We start from the raw sequence: 24000 nt of genomic DNA, 5'->3' as shown, positions 1-24000 counted from the left end.
CCGCTTCTCGTGGCCGAGTCGAGCCAGGCCCAAAATCAATCTAGTAGCCCTTCGCTGAACCATCTCTATGGCAGTTATGTCAATCCTCAGATGTTGTGACCAATACTGTACACAATATTCTAGTTGTTCTTGTACTCACTAAACTACTGTGCAATGTTAAAACTACCACTACCTCCTTTGGTTGATCATTTATCGCTCTATGAATACAACCGAAAACCCTATTAGTTTTACCTGCAGTACCCTCCATAAGTATTGAAACAGTAAAATCACATCTGTTATTGCTATATACTCAATCAATTAGGATTTGAGATGAAAAGATGAATATGAGGCAAGAGTACAGAAGGTCAGCTTTTATTTTTTGGTATTTATATATATATATACATATGTTTTACCAATGTAGAACAATAGGACTTTATATGTTCAGTCTCCCCATTTTAGGTAAGCATAAGTATTTGAACAGATTAATTTAAAGTAAATTAAAGTAAGATGTATAATAGTTGCAATTTGGTTACATATCCCTTGCATGCAATAACTGCATCGAGCCTGTGACCCGTTGACATCACCAAACTCTTGGTATCTTCCTTTGAGATGCTTTTCCAAGCCTTTACTGCAGCCATTTTCAGTTGTTGTTTGGTTTGGGGGTTTCTCATTTTAGTTTCATCTTCAGCAAGTGAAATGCTGCTCCATTTCATATAAATCAGGGGATTGACTTGGACAGTCTAAAACTTTCTACTTGTTCCTCTGATGAACTCCTTGGTTGCATTATCAGTGGGTTTTGTGTGAATGTCTTGCTGCATGGTGACACACCACACAATGAGTTTGGAGACCTTTTGCTGCCTATGAAGTACATAGGCAACAAAATGTTTCTGTACACTCCCAAATTCCTTCGGCTGCTGCCATCATTCGTTACATCATCAATAAAGATGAGTGAGCCAGTTCCAGAGGCAGCTATACAAGACCACGCCACGACACTACCTCCACCATGCTTCATAGATGAGGTAGTATGCGTTGGATCATATGCAGTTCCCTCATTTCTCCACACTTTCACCTGTCCATCCCTTTGGTGAAGGTTTATCTTGGTCTCATCTGTCCATAAAACTTTGTTCCAGAACTCAATGGCTCACCTCTGTACTTCTTGGCAAATTCAAATCTCGGCTTTCTATTTTTGGTGCTGATGAGAGGTTTGCATCTTGCAGTGTAGCCTTTGTAATTCTGCTGTCAAAGTCTTCTGCGAATGGTAGATTGTGATACTTTCATCCCTGCACCCTGGAAGTTGTTGGTGATGTCACTGCCAGTTGTTTTCGGGTTTTTAGTCACAGCGCTGATGATTTGTTGTCATCAACTACAGTTGTTTTCCTTGGCCAACCTGGCCGTTGTCTCTTGGTAAATACACTAGTGGTTTCTTTGTTTTTGAAGATTTTCCGAATTGTTGTCTTTGCTTTGCCCATTTTTTGTGTTATGATTCTAATTGAATTCTTCCGTTCGTTCAGATTCCAAATTGCTTGTTTTTCTTTCATCGACAGTTCTCTGGTCTCCATGTTTGTTTATGCCAACTGACTCCAAAGGTAGACTCTCATGGCAAAACCAAAGGCTAAAACCAAGACTAGACATTCACAGCTCTTTATGTGTGAACACTCAATGCAACAAGAAACACCTGTCAATCATTTGTTCCAATACTTATGCTTACCTAAAATGGGGGGACTGAACATAAAAAGTGCTATTGTTCTACAATGGTAAAACATATATACAAAGAAATACCAACAAATAAAAACCGACCTGTACTCTTACCTCATATTCATCTTTTGATCTAAATTCCAAATGTATTGAGTATATAACAATAAGAACAAATTTGACTTCGCTCTTCCAATACTTATGGAGGGCACTGTATATCTATCTGTCTCACCCTGTGTTGTTTGCTTACCCCCTCCTCCAATCCCAAGTTTCTATTACCACCCTCAGATCCTTCTTTTGTGCGACATGCTGTAAGACTGCCCCTTGTATCATGTAATCTGTATTTTCATTCTTATCCATCCCCAACACCTTACATCACCTAATTTAAAACTGCATCTGCCAATCTTTAGTCAGATCTATCAAAATATCTTGACATTCCTGAATCTGATCACCCCCTCCATCCCACCCTCTCTACTATCCACCTCACATACAGCTTTGTGTCAGCTGTAAATTTTGAAAATCTACTCTTAACTCGACTGTCCAAATCATTGATCCAAAATGCAAGTAATAACAGTCCTTATGATAATCCCTGAGGAACACCACTACTGCCCTGTCAGACACCGCCACTCACAGCCACGCTTTGCTTACTATCACTAAGCTAGTTTTCAATCCAGTTAACTATCCAACCAGCCTTTCTGCAAGCCCCCACCTTAGCTAACAGCTTTCTATTTGTCTAGATACACTCCACCCACTGCGCTTCCCTCATCCACCCAATCAGAAACGACTTCATAGAACTCCAATAGATTTGTTAATCAAGATCTCACTTTAGTAAATGCATGCTGACTGCCTTTGAGAGTTGATATTTATCTAAATGGTTCCTCATATGATCTCTAATTAACATCTCTAACATCTTTCCCACAACTCAAGTTAAACCAACAGTTATACAATTCCCCAATTCCTCTTTGGATCCTTAAATAAAGCTGTTATATTTGCTACTCTCCAATCCCCTGGTGCCTGTCTTAACTCCAATGAGATGTTAAAGCTATCGGTTAACACCATGCTAGTCAACTCCCCCCACCTCCCTCAATACTGTTGATTGCATGGTATCTAGCCTCACCCTTCTAGCTTTATCTTCTCTTACCTTTCCTAGCTGCTTCATCACATCCTACATTCCTACTTGGAACTCCTCTGAAAGCCCTTCCTCACCCCCTAGATAGTGAAACGTAAACAAGAGGGGATAGGAACCCCCCCCCCCCCTCCTTTTTGTGCTGTGTTGTCCATGTAAATGAAAACAAAAAGGGTTGGTGGCAGGAAGGGCATCCGGCCGTAAAACATTTCTTCAAAAAGGGGACCAAAAAAAACAACAAAAAAAAAACAACAACCACAGTCCCCGAAAAAGGCCAACCCCCGCTTTGCGGGGAAAAATGGCCTCTAAAGGTGGGGTTTTTTTTTTTGGTCTATGTAAATGTAATGTCCCTCAACATGATGTCTCTCAACCCAAGACAGCTCTCGTGGCTCGGCGTGCTCAACTACAAGGCGGACCCTTTTTTTTACCACCACAACAAAGGGATCTACCTGCAAATCTCTGTTCAACTCTTCCCCACTCATGTTTATTGTTCCTGCCTCACCCTTTGCTTTCCTTTGTACGTTCTCAAACCCGTGGCAATAAATCACGAGGAAACTTTATTGTCATCTTATGTCGGGCTGCATCACAAATTTGTTTGTGCTCGTTATCTTTGTATAGGATTGCTAACCCTGCATGGTACTCTAAGCTATTGTTCTGTAAATTTATTACAATATTAGGCACAACAAAGTAATGCGATGTGTTAAATAAAGTGGTGTAATGGCAACTGCGTCAAAGGAGGTAAACTTCCGGAATTAATTTTTTATACGACTTTACAATCTTTATTTAACTTATATTGAATTATATAATTGAACATTGTAGAACACAAATTACTATCTTATTTCTTCCAAAAATCTCCAGTTTAGCAGTACTTGGACATGTTATATAAGGTGGTTGTATAAGACTGCATCAACAGCACTAAACTTCTGGAATTTCTTTTTATACGACCTTTAAAATCCTTATTTTGTTTCAACTTAATTATAAACTTAACGCTGTGTGGGAGTAAGGTGTTCTATGAACTCTAGTTGTTATTAAACTCTTGTTAGTGCAATGGGTGTTATAATCTTGTTCTGTCGTCTTGCTGGGGAGTACCGTCGGCAGATTTAAATTTGACTTAAAATAATGCTTGATCCATCCTGAGGCCTCAGGCCTAACTGGTCCTGCAAACGTTACAAATTGGTACAGGAGTGGATTTGGACCAAGGTTCGACCCACACCCGTTACAATATATTCTCACAGCTATTGGTAACTAGAGGAGCCTACCCGTCGCTTTGCTGACGGACCAATTAGTCGTCCTGTTTGCCAAAATTAATTTACCTGTGGGAAGAGTGCTTTAACCTCAGCGTTGCCCATGAAAAAAATGGAATTGTAATACTTCCTGCCACCAGCACTCTTTCACGCTACATGGTACACATTTACAAAGAGAATTTATGCTCCACACCCCCACCCCATCGCCACACCCCTGCGTGAGGCCGCGGCCACAAAGCCTATGTTACCCCCACACAAAGTTGTATTTGTACCCCAAATTTGGAGTTTGTAACTTAAAAGATGTGGCTGTGCATAGAACACATGCAATGAGAGAGAGAGGAGAGAGAGAGAGAGAGAGAGAGAGAGAGAGAGAGAGAGAGAGAGAGAGAGAGAGAGAGAGAGAGAGAGAGAGAGATAGAGAGAGAGACAGAGAGAGACAGAGAGAGACAGAGAGAGACAGAGAGAGACAGAGAGAGACAGAGAGAGAGGAGGGAGAGAGAGAGACAAAGATCTTTTTGCCTTTTATATGTATAGATTGCCCTAACTGTTCTTGTATAAATGTTAAACCAAAATAACTTCAGTAAACCTGCCTTCTCACTTTCGTCACTTATCAATCTCCCTGTACTATTACTCAATCGGCCCACACTTGTCTTAACTTGGTGTATACCCTCCCTCCCTCCACCCCCATATGTACTCGTACTTTATTTCTATAATAATAAAAGGCAGTGTCCGTCCGTCCGTCTGTCCATCCATCCATCCATCCGTCTGTCTGTCTGTCTGTCTCCTCCATAACTCCAAAACCATGAAATCTAGCACCCACAAACTTTGCATGCATACACCGGGACCGCCAACAGATTGCAAGGATGAAAACTGGGTGTTTGGGTGCGTTATAACATCCTTTTTGAAGATGATCAACGAAGTGCTCATAAGAAAAAAAACAACAATATGGTTGTGTACCAATATGGCGGCCCACCATCATGGTCAGCCCACTGCACCTCGCTGGGTTCTTAAGCCGCCATTTTGTTTCGGCCTACTCAAACATGCCTTGCCTTGGAAACAGGATCGATTATATCATTACATAATTGAAGCACATCATCAAAAGCTGGATTCGGATATGAGGATTGGATCCTGTAGACTAAATAATGTCCAAATCTGGAGTGAAATCTGACAAAATTTACCATATCTCGCGATTTTATAACCAAGTGTATATATGCATTTATTTAAGCGAGGCTGGGACTCTCGTTCTGGTGTTAGTTTTTTTTTTAATTTAACTTAATAATCGTTTTAAACTTAATTCTTACTTCCATGGGAACTGCTCGGAGACACGTTTTTTTAATGAAACGTTTTTAGCAAAGAACACTTTTGTAGTAGTTTGGACAGCTGTCCTGTTGTTTTGGACAGCTGTAGTTTTGTCAGCTGAAGTTGGAATTTTGAAGATCGGTTCGGATTAAGAGTTTGTGGAGCTTATCGCATTGTGGTTTTTAACCATGTGCGGAAATGAAATAAAGGGATGGAGTGGGGGGAGAGGGTGGAGGGGGCTGGGGGAGGCAGGGTTGGGTGGGGGGGGGGGGTTGGGTGGGGTGGTGGGGGTAGGACCAGTTGCAACTGCTAAACCAGAAAGAATCTGAAAATGCAAAGCCCGTCTGCGTCCGTTTGTATTCAGACATCTTCTTCTTCTTCTTCTTCTTCTTCTTCTTCCGTAGGTTGGAATTTTGAAGATCGGTTCGGATTAAGAGTTTGTGGAGCTTATCACATTGTGGTTTTTAACCGTGTGCGGCAGTTTTAGCATTGCCACAAGAAATTGCAATGATATTGAGGGGCTTTGGGTCTACGACATGAAGGGTGCAAGGCAGGGGTGTGAGCAGTACTTCTTAGAGCGCTAGATGAAGGCCTTGTAGGTTGTTAGAAGTTCGGACTTACCAAGGAATTAAGAGCTGGTACGACAGAGGATACCCAGTGATCAGCAGCTGACTTTGGATACAATCAGCTGACTCCGATGTGTGGTTTGAACAAACGAGATTGTTGCTGATGGTGAGAGCCAAACGTTTGAGGGGCTGAATTTTGTCACGGACGAAAGGTTTCGCCAGACGGTCCTTTTGTAAAGACAGAAATAGTGTGAAAGTGAGGTGAGAATGACATCTGCCAACATTGAAAGACATATTGCAAGTGCTACACCAGCTCCTGATTCTGTCAATGTCTACAAGGACAGAAGAGACAAATGCCTGTCTTATCTGAAGGATGAACGATCTTCTCACAAATGGTTCTTCAATACTAGCTATTAATGTGCAAAATAAAAAAGGGTTTTCATAAAATGATCACAGGTTGGAAATGAATCACCTTAAATAAAGATTGCCTCCACAATAAGCTATAACTTCTTGGAAATTAGTGACTAACATCAACATTTTACCGCTATAGCCTTTAAAAAGCCTCCAATTACAAACCATTTTTGCCTTGCACTTGATGATGTCTCATGTAGTCGCTTTAAATAAAAAAAATACGACATTGTTAAGGCAGATCAAACGTACTAATTGGACCATAAAACGGGAGCCACACAATATGTTTTATGGTGCAAACATGCATCTTATAAAATGTCTTCCTTAATGTACTTGACTATTGAGAATCATGAAGAAGCTTAACAGAAATAAGGAAAGAAGGTGATAAAGCAAACTGAAGGGTGGAGGGAAAAACAAGGACAGAGAGATTCCATGATCTAACTCCCTTATGGGAGTTTCAACAAACGAAATGATCGATAACAGTTTTGTGAGTTCAACCATAAGATGTTCGTAGAAGAACACTGAACAGGGCAGTGGATACAACAGGTGGAGACGAATTGGCAGCTTGGAGTTTGGGAAACAGATTAGGAGGGGGTTGGTTGATAAACATGTGTTACAGAAATTAGGAGGGGATTGATGACCATGTGCCACCCTGGAGGATGGAGAAGGACAGCTATATAAACTTGATGGTGCAAAACCAAAACAGTGGGTAGAAAAACAGAGACCACCAACCTTGAGAAGGTCCTCAACTTTGCCCTCCTGATGCAAGAACCACAACCTACAAATGGTTAGCGTATTTCATTGGACGGTGTACAAAGTGGCTTGCCCCCCCCCCCCCACCCTCCCACTATCCACCCCCAACCCCACCCCAAAAAGAGCAGGCATTCAAGTGTACAGAAAGGATTTGGCTCAAAAAAGAGCACCCAAGTGATGTCTTCCATTGACTGCCAGTCTGGCTTGGCCAGTAATAGACAGAATGTTACTGATACTAATGCTGAAGAGCTTGTAGTTCAAACAAACAACACGAGTTTCTTCGGACAATACAATTCGGATTTATTTGCCTCTTATAAATACTGTAGCGAAGCATTAGCCCATCAAATGTTTCCGAGACGGGAGACAAAATACATTGTGACAATTGCCTTTGTAGCATTTAGATGCATGAACGGACTGAACTCGATGCACATGTTGAGATTACTTTATATAAGCTTTCTTATGAATGATTGTGACAATATAGTGCTGCGATTAAACCTGACAACTTGTTTTTTTTGTACACAGAGTCAAGACTCGTGGACGAGTTAGAACACAGAACGGATGAAGTGGCAACATAACAAAAGGAACGGCAGAAAGAGAAGGGGGAATGCCGACAGCAGGGCCAAGGGAGGAACTACACGGAGACGGACAAACAAGGGATGCACGGGTAAGGATAAGGGATAAGGGAGATTGTAGGGGATGGATAAGATGGATGGAGAACCTTCCAAATGCATTTTCCTTCGCTCACTCAAAATCTCACGTATCAGGTAAAATCATTACGAGAAAGATCATTTTAAAACTGTAGAATGAAGGTTCTGAGGCTCATCGAAGAGCAGAGCAACAGAAGTGAAAGGATCAACAGGCAAAGTGGTTGAAGGGGAAACAGGACGAGAGTGCACAGTCGCACCGCAGCACGAGGACATAAATGAGTCGCAGGAGAAAGTGGGAACAGGCTCTCGGCGGGTATCGAAAAGCCGAGGTAGATATGAGAGAAACCATGGGGAGGCGAAGGGAAAGAGACTCGAAGTCTTGGGGGGTAAAGGCACGAGACAACAGACTTGGGGAAGACAGTTTGACATGCGAAATAAAAAAACACAAGCAATGAATGATGTAGGTGAGCTATTCATTTTGCGACATTGAGGATGTATGATGGAACTGAGTCGAGGAAATATTTTTACTTATCAATTTATATATAAACTGCCAGGAGCGTCTGTCTGGAAGTACACACACTCGCCTCTGAGATGTCTAGCCTGGGTTCGAATCTCGACCCAGATACAAACTGTCATACCCGTGTTTTGTAGGCAAGGCGAGGCATCGGTGCGTGTGCGTCGTCCATCGAAAGGCCGTTAAGATGGAGGACATCGACCAGCACCAATTGTTTGTGTGTCGCCGACACCATACCAGGAACAAATTACAGATGATCCCTTTTAATCGCATAATCCTCTTGAACTATGAGTATCTGCTTCCTAGAACACTTTGAACTCCTCTCGTAAATGTTTACCATGTTGCTAACTCCAAATATTTACATAAAATTTAAAATGTCTGCCAATCCCATAAATTACTTTCTGTCTCACTCAAACTATCGCTACCGGGCTAGCTTCAACCTCTCTTTCTCGCAAACAAACATCATACACTTTTCTTCTGTTTTATTTAAGACCTGGCGTCGATGAGGGCTATAAAAAGTCCGTCCGTGCCTGGAGCCTTCAATATAGGAAAAAAAAGTTGTCTAAGCATTTCAACATGTTTTAACTGGTCGTCACGTTTACATTTACCTATAATCGCCAAATACACACAGCATAGATCAGGTCTATAAAAACTTGTGAATTCACATGATTATTGTGAAATAGTGTGTGAACATAGGTCCTCAAAACAACCAAACTCAATTTATATATTTTGTGAAAAGGTCATGTGACACCATATCATGTTAGATCCTTTTGATTGATAAACATTTGCAATCACCATTTATACTCATCAGTCATCATGTTATCAGTTTACAAATGAAACAAAGCCAAACGGTTACAATGAACTAATAAGCGTTACGCCTCGGTCCCCCGTCGTTGAAGTGATGCGAATTGACAAAGTGGAAGACGCAAGGCGGCCATCTTGGATTTTGACATGGCGACCCAATTTTCAATAGCGTTCTTCCTTATGCCTAGATACACCCACACACCAGATTAGAAGTTGGTACTTCGTTTATTAGTCCCCTACCGGTGTACAGCGGAGGGGACTATAGGTTTGCATGCCGTCCCTCCGTCAGTCAGTCAGTCAGTCAGTCAGTCAGTCAGTCAGTCCGTCCGTCCGTCCGTCCGTCCGTCAGTCCGTCACGCAAAGAACAGTTTTCCGGACTTTTTTTCTAAACGCTTAATGCTAATGATTTCAAACTTGGCACATGGTTTCCTCATGATAAGTTACAGGTCAAGTTCGAACTTCACGACGTTTCGATCATTTTTGACAAAGTTATGGCACTGTGAACTTTGGGAATTCTGATCCTTAACTCAGTGCCATTTTAAGTTTTAATTTCCTTTAAAAACCTATTTCTCTGCAATAATAGGACCGATTGAGATCAAATTTTCACCATAGGAGGGACTCGGTCTGTAGAATATTTTAATGGTAATTATGACGTCACAGGTCACGTGGTTCGGCCGCCATATTGTTTTTCGTGAAAACAGGAAAACCCCTTTTTCTCTGCAACGGCTGAACAGATCGAGGCCAAACTTTGCAGACAGAATCGCATACCCATGAGGAACAAAAAAGTCAACGAGCATTACGTCATGCGTCACATGGTTTCAGAGTTATGACGTTTTTAAGCATGAACCTTTAAAACCGAGCTCCTCCCTCATTTTTGACCCAATCGAGGGGAAACTTCACAGATCTGTTGAGCATGTCAATTTACTAAAATGTCCTTTTGGAATTTGCGATAGGGCACGTGGTTTGGCAGATATCGATAATTAAACGAGAATATTTTAAAAATGGATATCTCTTGTTTATTCTAGAGTTCTCCTCAAGCCGCACCGCGCACCCTCGTCTCGCAAACGTCAAAAGGGCGACACAGCGCGCGCTTTCGGGAGGGGCGGAGCCAAGCCGAGCAACATATATATACACATCGATCATTGATCGTGAACCGGAAAATATAATAAATTGTTGATATTTAGCGACTCGAAAGGTTCTTTATTAACAACTTATTTTCTCGTGCTTCTGCTGACCTGTCTGCAAGGTGTATAAATCGAAGTCCCGAGTGCGAATCACAGGTGAGCCCATACTGAGGTAATTAGCGATTGGGAACGATTCAGAACCTGTGGGTAAATAACCCTTGGTAATTTCCCCAACATTTTTCCGGACGACAGTCTGCCGGTAGGGGACATGTATTGCAGCGCAATACTCAGAATGCTTGTTTTTCAAGATATTCCACTCACAAGGTTCAGACATACATGACGGCGGCCATCTTGGATTTTGACGTGGCGACCCAATTTTCAATACCGTTCTTCCTTATGCCTAGATACACCCACACACCAGATTAGAAGTTGGTACTTCGCTTATTTTTCAAGATATTCCGCTCACAAGGTTCAGACATACATGGCGGTGGCCATCTTGGATTTTGACGTGGCGACCTAATTTTCAATAGGGTTCTTCCATATGCCTAGTTGCACCCACACACCAAATTAGAATTCGGTCCTTCGGTCCTTCGGTTACACACACACACACACACACACACACACACACACACACACACACACACACACACACACACACACACACACACACACACACACACACACACACACACACACACACACGTACGGAGGGGAAAACCACAGTCCCCCTTTCGCTCCGCGGTGCGACGGGGGACAATAACTAGGTGCCTGTGGTTCCATAAGTATGAGCTGGGACTACCTGTCGGTTCACTAAAGGGTCAAAAGAAAGAATGTTGCACAGTCGGACCACGATATTTGCGGGGGATACGTTCCTGAAAAATGCCGCGAATGGGGGCATTGTTTGAATGTGGATGGTGGGGTTGATTTATTTTTTCATCCTACAAGGTTTAGTCTCATGGAAGAGCGATGACGCAAAGCAGATCAGGACACAATATAACAAAGGGAACAGCATGAGAAAGGGGAAATGTCAACAGCAGGGCATAGATCGAGACGGACAAACAAGGGATGCAGGTAACGATGAGAGGTAAGGGAGAATGCAAAGGGTGGACAATATGGATACATAAGCAAATTTTTGGGAGGGGTGGGGGGTTGGTTTAACAGGTGGAGAAAAGATCATGATTTTGGAAGGGGGGTGACTTGAGATGGTTGTGAACAGCTGTCTTGAAGATCTGGGCGGGGGAAGAATGAAATTGAAGAGAGTATGGAAGGTGGTTCCACAGGTGGGAAAAAAAGAGGAGTAAATGAGTGGAGGTGAGCAGTGATTCTGGATTTAGGCAGTTTCACGAGGAGGGGGTTGCTGCTGGACCACGTGCGTCCTGCAGATACCTGAGGAGGGCAAAGCCCGGAGAGGGCAGAGGGTGCAAGTGTCGACAAGGCACCACCTTGACAAGGCACCACCAGGTTTTAGAGGAGGGAAACACGTTTGAAAGCTCATTCTTGGATAGATGTTTTCTGGATCTCCAGAGAGAAGACACACTTGTTGCGAGTTTTGTGGAATGATCTATGGTAGTCTCCAGTTGGATTTGCCTTCCAGGATGAGAATGCAAGTTGTTTTAATGCAACTGCCTCACCACAGGAATCAGAGTACCAAGAGTGGGAGGATGGGTAAGATAATTGAAGACGAGATGGGAGGAATATGTGCATGAGAGCAGATTTCTGTGGAAGAATTCCCAGGCTACATTAATATTAGCAGCAGTGGATAAAGGAGAACAGTCTTGATGTGTAAAAACAATTAATTAAATAAGCATGTATTTTATAGAAATAAATAAATATTTTTATGGAGGCGCTAATGTAGAAGCAGGTCACATGTTATGAACCGTGAATACGCGGGGTCCATGAATGTTGGGATCGCAAATGTCAAGGTCCGACTGTATTTCACAAACACATTGCAAGTCCATCCGTGAATCTCAACGAGGATGTAAAATGAAGTGACATTAAAAAATTACGTTTTATAACATGTAATTGTTACTGTGGTTGTTGTTTGTGTGTTCCTTCTGTATTTATTATACTTTCATGTATTTTTCTATTGCTTCGAGAAGTATTACTGTATATAATTTTGTGTGCTCCTTCCATGTGTCCTTGTAGATTGTTCCTGCTGTCGTAGAATAATAAATGTTACCGTTGGAACCGCTGCATTAAGCTCCAAGTAAATCGATTATTAGTTTTCCCAACAGTACAATTTTTATTATTTTGCAATAGCAGGGGCAGCTAAGGCTAGCGGGCATGCTTCTTCTTCCTCCTCTTCTTCTTCTTCTTTTTCATCGTTTGACAAACACACACACACACACACACACACACACACACACACACACACACACACACACACACACACACACACACACACACACACACACACACACACACACACACACACACACACTGTCGATGATTACTTTAACTGTAAGTGTATTTTACGTTTTTATTGTCAAAGAGATATCGAAGGTTCTTGAAAACTGCAGTCATAGGTCTACGAGTGAGACGGTCACCATGGTCTAAACTCTAAAAAGTCGGTGAGACGGTTCCACATTTTTCCTCATGCTGACGAGTCTTCCAAAGATAAACCATGTCGTACATATAGTAATTGCGTCTTAAACTTTTATTATTGGTCGTCATATCCTAGAGTGGATGTCAGAAGGTGGAACGGAGTCCTCCCAGGGCCAAAAGTATGTCCTCCATTGCCATGGTTTTTGCACTTCTCTTTTGCAAACAAGGTCTTTGGATAAAGGGCAATGACCACCGCAATTTCCATGCAAATGGGAAACATATACGGAATGCCGTTTCAATCCACCCACGGGTCACAGACGGATTAGAAATAAATAATATGGGTGAAAGTACAGGTATGCATTCCACTCTGGACAATGGTGTGCTCTTGGCCTTTCTCGGTCCGTCTCTCGGAACCCACCTCCGGATCCTTGTGGTCCAAAAGGAGATGATACACCTGCAAATCCCCTACGTGGATACCTTGATGACATTCTATAAACATGACAGCTTGTACATCTTCCTTACACCCGAGACCGCACACATCCATGACGATCTAATCGACCATCGGCAAAGGGCGGCGGTTTCATGAGAGGTGCAAGTCATCAAGATACCCAGCCGAACAAATCATCTGCGCAATCAATAAATGCCATTCAGTAAACCACGTCAAGTCAGAAAGTCAAACCTCCGATCGATGTAGCTTTAACTATTTCAATTCGACTGGGAATCGGGGGGTCTGCTTGTTACATTATTTCGACAGCACAGCTTTGGTTGATGCTGCTGCAGTGCCCCCCACAACCCATGGTTTACAACATGCCAAGGAACCTGCACACGATGGCCTGCCGTTTCGCAACTCACCAGCAAACGCTAGCAGGCAGGACAGCCGGTTTTATGTCTCCCGCGAACAATTAATTAATTCAGTCAATCGGGTCGGACCGAAAAATTAATTAATTCAGTCAATCGGGTCGGACACAAAAAATTAATTAATTCAGTCAATCGGGTCGGACCGAAAAATTAATTAATTCAGTCAATCGGGTGGACGGGGAGAGTTTCGTGAGGTAATAATATACGTCATAGTTATTCAGTCAGTCAACAGGTCGGTCACGATGTTATATTATCGGTTATTAAATGAATATTAATAAGTTAGTGAGCAGGTCACAGACTCGTAGTCGGCGAGTCCAGAGGCCAATGGCGGAGTCAGTCAGCAGGGTCATTGCCCCGCCATATAAACACCAATTGCTTGGGAATAGAAATACAAATAGAAGGAGTTTACGAGGCAATTACGACCGGTATGGTTCGTCGTTAGGAGACGCATCAGCGTGAGCAGAATTAAATAAATGAATATTAAAAAAACGAGTAAACTGAAGTGATTTCACCGTGAGGAGAAAATAAATATATAATAAATAACAATAATATCAAAAAACGAGCGGGAAGGACGAGGCCATTGAGTAAACCTGAGGTATTTCACAACTACCGTACTCACTCACACGGGGTAGGCTAGAATTGGTAGCTTGGGCGCGAAAATACGTACCGGACGTACGAACGGTCCGTGGAGCGCTGGGACGTATTAAAGGGAAGCGACAAGTGAGGAGAGAAATGTCGGTGAGGTACTGGGGGAAGGACATGAACACGGGGACGAAGTCTGCACAAAAATGGTGAGGAGAAGGTAATCGATATTTCAAGGCTTTAACCCGAGTACGTAGATGATGTGTTCTTGTGATGACAGGGATAGATCTCACTCACACACACACACACACACACACACACACACACACACACACACACACACACACACACACACACACACACACACACACACACACACACACACACACACACACACACACACACTTCGACTCAAAGACGATAAACATAGGGAAAAGAAAGCGACTTATTGCTGAAAGGAATGTTGTGTCCGTCAGTCCATTTATCCATGTCCGTCAGTAAATTCGCGCTCACCGCTTGTACGTCGTTCGCTCTTCTCTCTCTGTCTGTCCCTTCCCGCTCTTTCCGACAGCCCGAGCCCGAGAGATGTGCACGAACGAGACGAGAGGGTGGAGGGATGTATGGAGTAAGACTAAGGGGGTGGGGGAGAGAGAAGGGCGAAGAAAAGAGATTGAAGAAGGTGGAGGAATGATTGGGGGATGGAGGCAAAATAGGGGAGATGGAAGGGGAAAGCGGAGGGACGTGGTGCGCGCTAGAGAGGGCGGGGCTTGAACCAGCCAATCACGCTCCACGCTCCGCATCCGCCAGCCTTTGGCCCTTGATCCTAATGAGCGCGACGCAGGACTAATGCAAGTGTGCCTGAGGAGGCAATGCGGGGCTTTCGTTCTTCGTACAGTATCAATATTACACCTTGTAACTATAATTAAAAACTAATATTCATTATACATACTTTATTGCAACAGAATTTGTCACAACATTCGTTGAAAGACGAAATTAGGGACTGTGGGGGAATGGCGTCGAGCTCTTATTTTGGGGTCTATTTATGACGTACGCGAACATGTCAGTCTAACTCGAAACCCTCCTGTTGGAGTCTTATGTCCTATTAATATGTCCGTGTAATGTGCTCGTCGTCTTTGTTGAGATGTACAACACGTGTACAAGCTCCACTATGAGCAGTATTCGCTCTGCGATGAAAGTTCCAATGTTACCTGGAATTTTTTTGGTTTACTTTGTTACCAATTTGAGGATTACTGTCATTGACGTGGCTGCGATGTGGTTGTTTGGTGGTTGCCATTGCCGCGAGGTGAAAATAATCCATCGATGAAAGACCCCATTCCAGATTCGTATTGATACAGACTCCGTGGGTCTTCGAAGAGATGGACGATTGAGGGTGAAGGTCGGCAAACTGGGGAGGAAGTGGCCATGTGGACATCGGACACAGACGAGCAATATCAACATGTGGACATCATGAGACACAGAGGATGAAGAGGTTGACTTGCTGGTGAAGACGATCGGAGTGTCGATCTGCATCGACCGAAGGGTAGACCGGTGGATGAAAACAACAGGACGTTGATTGAGTTATGCTAATTAACCACCATGAGAAGTAAGGCCGAAGCCGGCCGGGCGTTAACGTTAACCATACGTCGGAGTTAACCCTTTTGCTTCTACAAAGGGTTAACGCCCGGAACGATAGCTTCTTCTTACTTCGCATTGTGGTTCATTAGCAAAACTCAATCAATGTCCTGTTGTTTTCAACCATTCATCATGTGACAGACGAGACAAGGGAGAGACACAGAGTAACAAGCATTGGGTTACTGGATTCGAGTATCTGATGGGGAAGAGGGTAGGGGTGGTGGGGAGTAAAGAGGGCAGGGGTGGTGGAGAGAAGATAGCTCAGGGGTGGTGGAGAGTAAAAGAGGGCATGGTGGTGCAAAGAAGAGATCTCAGGGGTGATGGACAGCAAAGAGGGTATGGGGTGGTGGAGAGAAGATAGCTCAGGGGTGGTGGAGAGTAAAGAGGGTAGAGGTGGTGGAGAGCAAAGAGGGTAGGGGTGGTGGAGAGAGAGAGCTCAGGGGTGGTGGAGAGAGAGAGAGAGCTCAGGGGTGGTGGAGAGAAGAGAACTCAGGGGTGGTGGAGAGAAGAGAGCTCAGGGGTGGTGGAGAGAAGAGAGCTCAGGGGTGGTGGAGAGAAGAGAGCTCAGGGGTGGTGGAGAGAAGAGAGCTCAGGGGTGGTGCAGAGTAAAGAGGATCGAGGTTGTGGAGAGCAAAGAGGGTATGGGGTGGTGGAGAGAGAGAGAGAGCTCAGGGGTCGTGGAGAGAAGAGAGCTCAGGGGTGGTGGAGAGAAGAGAGCTCAGGGGTGGTGCAGAGTAAAGAGGGTAGGGGTGGTGGAAAGCAAAGAGGGTAGAGGTGGTGGAGAGAAGAGAGCTCAGGGGTGGTGGAGAGCAAAGAGGGTAGGGGTGGTCGAAAGCAAAGAGAGTAGAGGTGGTGGAGAGAAGAGAGCTCAGGGGTGGTGGAGAGCAAAGAGGGGAGGGGTGGTTGAGAAGAAAGAGGGTAGGGATGGTGGAGAGCAGAGAGAGTAGGGGTGGTGGAGAGAAGAGAGCTCAGGGATGGTGGTAAGCAAAGAGGATACGGGTGGTGGAGAGCAAAGAGGGTAGGGATGGTGGAGAGAAGAGAGCTCAGGGGTGGTGGAGAACAAAGAGGGTATGGGTGGTGGAGAGCAAAGAGGGTAGGGGTGGTGGAGAGAAAAAGAGGGCAGGGGTGGTGGAGAAGAAAGAGGGTAGGGATGGTGGAGAGCAGAGAGAGTAGGGGTGGTGGAGAGAAGAGAGCTCAGGGATGGTGGTAAGCAAAGAGGGTAGGGATGGTGGAGAGAAGAGAGCTCAGGGGTGGTGGAGAGCAAAGAGGGTAGAGGTGGTGGAGAGAAGATAGCTCAATGGTAGTGGAGAGCAAAGAGGGTAGGGATGGTGGAGAGAAGATAGCTCAGGGGTGGTGGAGAGCAAAGCGGGTAGGGATGGTGGAGAGAAGAGAGTTCAGGGGTGGTGGAGAGCAAAGCGGGTAGGGGTGGTGGAGAGAGAGAGCTCAGGGGTGGTGGAGAGAGAGAGCTCAGGGGTGGTAGAGAGAGAGAGAGCTCAGGGGTGGTGCAGAGAGAGAGCTCAGGGGTGGTGGAGAGAGAGAGCTCAGGGGTGGTAGAGAGAGAGACAGAGCTCAGGGGTGGTGGAGAGAGAGAGCTCATGGGTGGTGGAGAGAGAGAGCTCAGGGGTGGTGGAGAGAGAGAGCTCAGGGTTGGTGGAGAGAGAGAGAGCTCAGGGGTGGTAAAGAGAGAGAGAGAGAGAGCTCAGGGGTGGTGGAGAGAGAGAGCTCAGGGGTGGTGGAGAGAGAGAGCTCAGGGGTTGTAGAGAGAGAGAGAGAGAGCTCAGGGATGGTGGAGAGAAGAGAGCTCAGGGATGGTGGAGAGCAAAGAGCAGAGAGTACAAAAAGGTGAAACACCAGAAACAGAACCTCGGCCTCCTGTGTATTAGCTTATTGACAATAGTTACCATCGAGTCTGAGGGCCGTGGAATCCACAGTGTCAAGGAGAGGTGCGTAGCACCAGTCCATTGAGGGAAGCCATACTTCAGGGGGTGGATAAGTGCTATGTAAACGGTTGCAAGCTGAGAATGTTAAAGAAAAGACATGGCACTATATTGGGTCTTCCAAGGCATTATGACCCTTAAACCACAACACCAGTTGCCTCTCTTTTTTTCTCCAAATGTGCAAACAGAGATGCAGATGTCTTGACTTACGCCCCGTACATCACAATGAATGACTGCTGGACATCCTAAACAGAATAACACTCAAGACCATCACACAAACTTCACAAAGTATATCGATATCACTCGGCTACACTCAGAGAATACTGTTCTCCGTTTCCAAATCACAAAACAGCATCACAGCATGGTCGCCATTCGAAATCATTATGTTGAATTTGAATGTAACCATAGGGCTGGCTGCATGAGTTCCTCCCTCGAAGGTCACAAGACGAAGAGATTCTCAAGGAAGAATCAACTTAATTCCAGGGTTGCACTCAGGACTCTCTTTTTTCTGAGAAACTTTAATTTGTGGACAGACGCTTGTGTGCAGCACAGCACATAGCTTGCATGATGAAGCTATGACCTTGCATGATGAAGCATGACCTGCACCGAAAGCATTTCATGCAGAGTCGAGACCAGCCGGTTAACACCATGAGAGACCAACCGATGATCTTGCATCTGGAGTCATGATGAAGCCCTGCACCGAAAGCATTTCATGGAGAGTCGAGACCAGCCGGTTAACACCATGAGAGACCAACTGATGGTCTTGCATCTGGAGTCATGATGAAGCCCTGCACCGAAAGCATTTCATGGAGAGTCGAGACCAGCCGGATAACACCATGAGAGACCAACCGATGGTCTTGCATCTGGAGTCATGATGAAGCCCTGCACCAAAAGCATTTCATGGAGAGTCGAGACCAGCCGGTTAACACCATGAGAGACCAACTGATGGTCTTGCATCTGGAGTCATGATGAAGCCCTGCACCGAAAGCATTTCATGGAGAGTCGAGACCAGCCGGTTAACACCATGAGAGACCAACCGATGATCTTGCATCTGGAGTCATGATGAAGCCCTGCACCGAAAGTATTTCATGCAGAGTCGAGACCAGCCGGTTAACACCATGAGAGACCAACTGATGGTCGTGCATCTGGAGTCATGATGAAGCCCTGCACCGAAAGCATTTCATGGAGAGTCGAGACCAGCCGGATAACACCATGAGAGACCAACCGATGATCTTGCTTCTGGAGTCATGATGAAGCCCTGCACCGAAAGCATTTCATGGAGAGTCGAGACCAGCCGGATAACACCATGAGAGACCAACCGATGATCTTGCTTCTGGAGTCATGATGAAGCCCTGCACCAAAAGCATTTCATGCAGAGTCGAGACTAGCCGGTTAACACTATGAGAGACCAACCGATGATCTTGCATCTGGAGTCATGATGAAGCCCTGCACCAAAAGTATTTCATGCAGAGTCGAGACCAGCCAGATAACACCATGAGAGACCAACCGATGATCTTGCATCTGGAGTCATGATGAAGCCCTGCACCGAAAGCATTTCATGCATGGCATGTTATGGTACAAGACAAGCTGTTGAACACTATGAGACCAAATGATGGTCATATATTATTGGACCTGTAGCTTGAGAAGCACGTAGGGTGAACTCCGTGGGAAGGGCTGATAGGTGTGGGGCTGACATATTTGGGGGTCGGGGAGGAAGCGTGGTATAGTGGGGGCTTTGTCTTTTGAAAATGGAGCATTTTCCCACCATGTGTTCACTTGTTCCCACGTGTTTTGCAGACTCTATAGTATGTACATCCGTGATTCATGTGAGACAATGTTTTATATATAAGAAAGCAAAAACATATCTTATCATCAAAGAAGTATCCGGTAGACATATGCACGGAGACAGACATGAAAAGCCTTGGTCGTTAAGTTGCTTCAAAGTAGCTCGTCCGTGACTCGTCCTGGAGATCTATGGCAGAATAACGAGCTCAGCTCACTCCATTTTCTCTTTGTCTACCCGTGCTTTGTGTACGCCGCTTTCCCAACAGCTTCTGTCCATATTTTGTCCTTCACTCGATCCAAAGGGACGACCTCACGGCCGAGCGCACACATTGAGACCCCATTAAGTCGTGATTGGTCACGGCGCGCACGAAGCCTTTTCCTTGACCCGCCAGGGTTAACGGGCGTTTCGACATCTGCAGGCCGAACCCCTCCCCCGAACACCCCCCCACCCTCATCTCGCTCAGACCCGTTCCCCCACCCCCACGTTATTGAGTCGGGGCCCAAGAAAGGGCGGGAACAGCACCACGTGCGGCACAATGCGCCTCCTAATGAATTGGGCACGGAGCGCGGCGCCAGCTTTCTCGGGCCGTGGCCCAGACACGCCGCCGGGGTGGCCGTGGCTCCCGGGTGTGATCGGGGGAAGGTCCGTGAAATCCAAGCCGCAGTCACGGCTCGGAGCCGGAACGCAATCAAATCTAGAAGCACATGGGTCAGGCACGATATTTGGTGGCGGGAACACGAAGTGGGAGCGAAAAACAAACAGAGGGATCAAGACCTGTGAGTCGTAGTGAGGAGCAAGACAAAATAATGGTGATTGAGCCAATCACACCACACGTGCAACCAAATGGGCAGTAAACAAACAATCAAAATGGGCAGTAAACAAACAATCAAAATGGGCAGTAAACAATCAAAATGGGCAGTAAACAAACAATCAAAATGGGCAGTAAACAATCAAAATGGGCAGTAAACAAACAATCAAAATGGGCAGTAAACAAACAATCAAAATGGGCAGTAAACAATCAAAATGGGCAGTAAACAATCAAAATGGGCAGTAAACAATCAAAATGGGCAGTAAACAAACAATCAAAATGGGCAGTAAACAATCAAAATGGGCAGTAAACAAACAATCAAAATGGGCAGTAAACAATCAAAATGGGCAGTAAACAATCAAAATGGGCAGTAAACAATCAAAATGGGCAGTAAACAATCAAAATGGGCAGTAAACAATCAAAATGGGCAGTAAACAAACAAAATGGGCAGTAAACAAACAATCAAAATGGGCAGTAAACAATCAAAATGGGCAGTAAACAAACAATCAAAATGGGCAGTAAACAATCAAAATGGGCAGTAAACAAACAACCAAATGGGCAGTAAACAAACAATCAAGATGGGCAGTAAACAAACAATCAAAATGGGCAGTAAACAAACAATCAAAATGGGCAGTAAACAATCAAAATGGGCAGTAAACAATCAAAATGGGCAGTAAACAAACAATCAAAATGGGCAGTAAACAATCAAAATGGGCAGTAAATAAACAATCAAAATGGGCAGTAAACAATCAAAATGGGCAGTAAACAATCAAAATGGGCAGTAAACAAACAATCAAAATGGGCAGTAAACAATCAAAATGGGCAGTAAACAATCAAAATGGGCAGTAAACAATCAAAATGGGCAGTAAACAATCAAAATGGGCAGTAAACAAACAATCAAAATGGGCAGTGAACAATCAAAATGGGCAGTAAACAAACAACCAAATGGGCAGTAAACAAACAATCAAGATGGGCAGTAACAAACAATCAAAATCGGCAGTAAACAAACAATCAAGATGGGCAGTAAACAAACAATCAAAATGGGCAGTAAACAATCAAAATGGACGACGATTAAACACTTTGTAAAGGGCACCAAAAACAGTCAAAAAGAGCAACTAACGTACAATCAGCCACAGAGGTTGAGCATCAGAAGAACATTCAAAAACAACAAACAGAAAATCGAACTACATGAGGCGATACATCCTTAGGAATAAAAAGAACAACCAACGGGAAAAGGAGCGGAGGATGTACACGGTCAAAGATGGCAAATTCCCACTCGTCCCTGAACATTCTGCGACGAACACAGATGGTGTGTCCAGGTCTCACCCAGTAGGAGGGAAATCTAGCAAAAAAAGGAAGTGGAATAGGGGATATGGAACGAACGTATTCCCATAAAAACAGTCATTCAACAACTTTTTGATGCAGGAGGACGCCACTTGGTCCATCGTGCCTACACTCAATTAACATCATTTAATCCATCTGTTTGTCCACTTCATTTCACTGGGAATGAGGTGGCAGGAGGGGAGAGAACGGTGGAAATGGGGGTGAAGGTGGTTGTAGATTGAAGAATGAGCAAGCACAGACGAAACCATCTCGCAGGTACCACAATCACGACTGATACAGGTATCCAATCACCCATCCATACCCAAGCTATACCTACCTATATAAGTAGTAGTCCTGCCAATATCCATGTACCCATCTATGCACAATGTTTATAGTTACCAGTATCTATGCAATTCCAACTTAAACCTATCTACGGTTACTGCTGCAACCACCTTTCCAGGGCTAGCACTCCATGCATCTTCTTCTCTCTGAGTGAAAGGATGTCTACCATACTTTCATCCTAACTCTCAACTTCTATACTGGCGTTGGCTTAACGGTTAGGGTGCTGGCTTGGGATCCTGAGTTCGAATCCCGGTCGACCGTTGAATTAACGCCGGGGGGGGGGGGGGGGGGTTGACTCAACCTATCGGCAAATTGAGTACCAGCTCACTGACAATTGGGACACTGCATCAGTGGAAAAAACGAACTTCCAGAGAAATTTATGCATCCTGCAGCCACAGGCTACATACAAAACAACAACTCTCATCTTCCTCATTCTCAAGTGGTGGTCACTGTCCACTACACGTGTGCGGACACACACACACACACACACACACACACACACACACACCACACATACATAACATTGTGTGTATATATATATATATATATATATATATATATATATATATATATATATATATATATATATATATATATATATATATATTGTCGTGGTTCTGGTGATTAAAATCTTCCCAGGAAACGGATTTCCGCACAGACGTTAACTCGGAGGCGTTCAGCCAAGATATAGCTGAGAATATACGTGGGGGCGTGGGGGAGAAGCCGGAGCACTTACCTTCATGGATCCCACCGGCAGTCCTCAAACCTGCAATAAATAGACTCGAGACAAGTTTAAAATGTACAAGAAAATACCGGCTTTATTAAGAAATGCCAGTAACGAAATAAAACACGGTCAAATAACAATAGATTCCTAAATTGTAGCGCCCCCACACAGACTCAGTAAACAGACAAAGGATAAAATAACTGAAAAAAATACGCGTCTGTTTGCACTTAGCTCTGGTCGGCTGGGGTATCTCGTCAGGGATCGTCAAGATCGTCTGAGGCCTCGGCGTATTTGCGCGTGAAACGCGCTCATTGGTGCAAAGTAGGCTGCCCGTGCGAAGCGAACGAGCAGGTGTGCAGCTCGCTCTTCCAGCCGTGCCCGTCCTCACGATCTCTGCACGGAAACCGCCACTCTCCGTCCGCTGCTTTCGTCCTCACGACCACTAGCAGGATGTCGGAACACGACCGTTCACCAACAGTTCCACAACGAGAAGGGGCTGGAGGGGCAATAACAACCATTCGCTATGGTATCCAGAACGAGAAGGCGCAAGAGGAGAAAATATCGGCCAGAGCGTTCTTTTATTGTCCAGGCTCTGATGTCATCTTAACACGTCCCGTGTCCGACCCTATCAGCGAGTTCCATCTTCCCAGTCCTTGTGCCATTCAAACCCGGACCAATCACTACTCTTTGGGGCGTGGCTCTCGGCCTGCCTGTGCTTGTGGTGATGTAGTGGTTGCGGCACCAGCGGTATTGTTCGATGCCTGATTTCCGGTTGATTTTTATTAATCAGTGTGGTTAATGGGCGATTTCTGGCCAGGTGTCTAGTGCGGTGTCATAAGGAACAGAGGAATAAATTACAGAGGCAATTACAAACAGGGAATCAATTACCCATAATCCCTCGCCAATTAACAAGCCCACCCCTCTGATGGGGATGAAGATACAAGCTTGCCCGACATCCGGTCTACACAAATTCCCTACTTATGATACATCACGGTTTCTTCTTCTTCAGGACAGTTGGAGCACACTAATCTATACACTCTACCTGGATTAAGGTATCCCTACCCCCCCCCCAAAACATAAGACAGCCCCCCCCCCTGGAACCGTAGCTCCCACAAGGTTCATTGCAGGTGCTACCATCCCAGTCCTAACACTTACCGACTCACACTTAATTGGCCTATGAAATAAATCAGGCGGGCTGTGGGAAGCAAGCCGTAGCTACTTACATATTCTCCCTAATGTTCTACCCCCTTAAGCAAGCATAGCCATACCCCCATAAAGGTAACTATATATATATATTGTTGCGGATAT

The 24000-nt window shown here is 44.7% G+C and overlaps 1 protein-coding gene across 1 annotated transcript in view; it reads right to left on the bottom strand.

The window, feature by feature from the left end:
- Positions 1 to 14815, bottom strand: part of LOC137434893 (cadherin-7-like) — a 209613-nt gene extending 194798 nt beyond the window's left edge. The window contains exon 1 of the mRNA XM_068128091.2: positions 14654 to 14815. The gene's annotated coding sequence lies outside the window, so the exon portion shown is untranslated. The remainder of the gene's footprint in view (positions 1 to 14653) is intronic.
- Between the last annotated feature and the right edge of the window lie 9185 nt (positions 14816 to 24000).

The sequence above is a fragment of the Myxine glutinosa genome, chromosome 9 (assembly GCF_964187855.1).
Source record: "Myxine glutinosa chromosome 9, kmMyxGlut1.1, whole genome shotgun sequence".
Classification (NCBI taxonomy): domain Eukaryota; kingdom Metazoa; phylum Chordata; class Myxini; order Myxiniformes; family Myxinidae; genus Myxine; species Myxine glutinosa.
The sequence above is the reverse complement of the archived record's forward strand: the minus strand, read 5'-3'. Positions and strand labels throughout refer to the sequence as shown.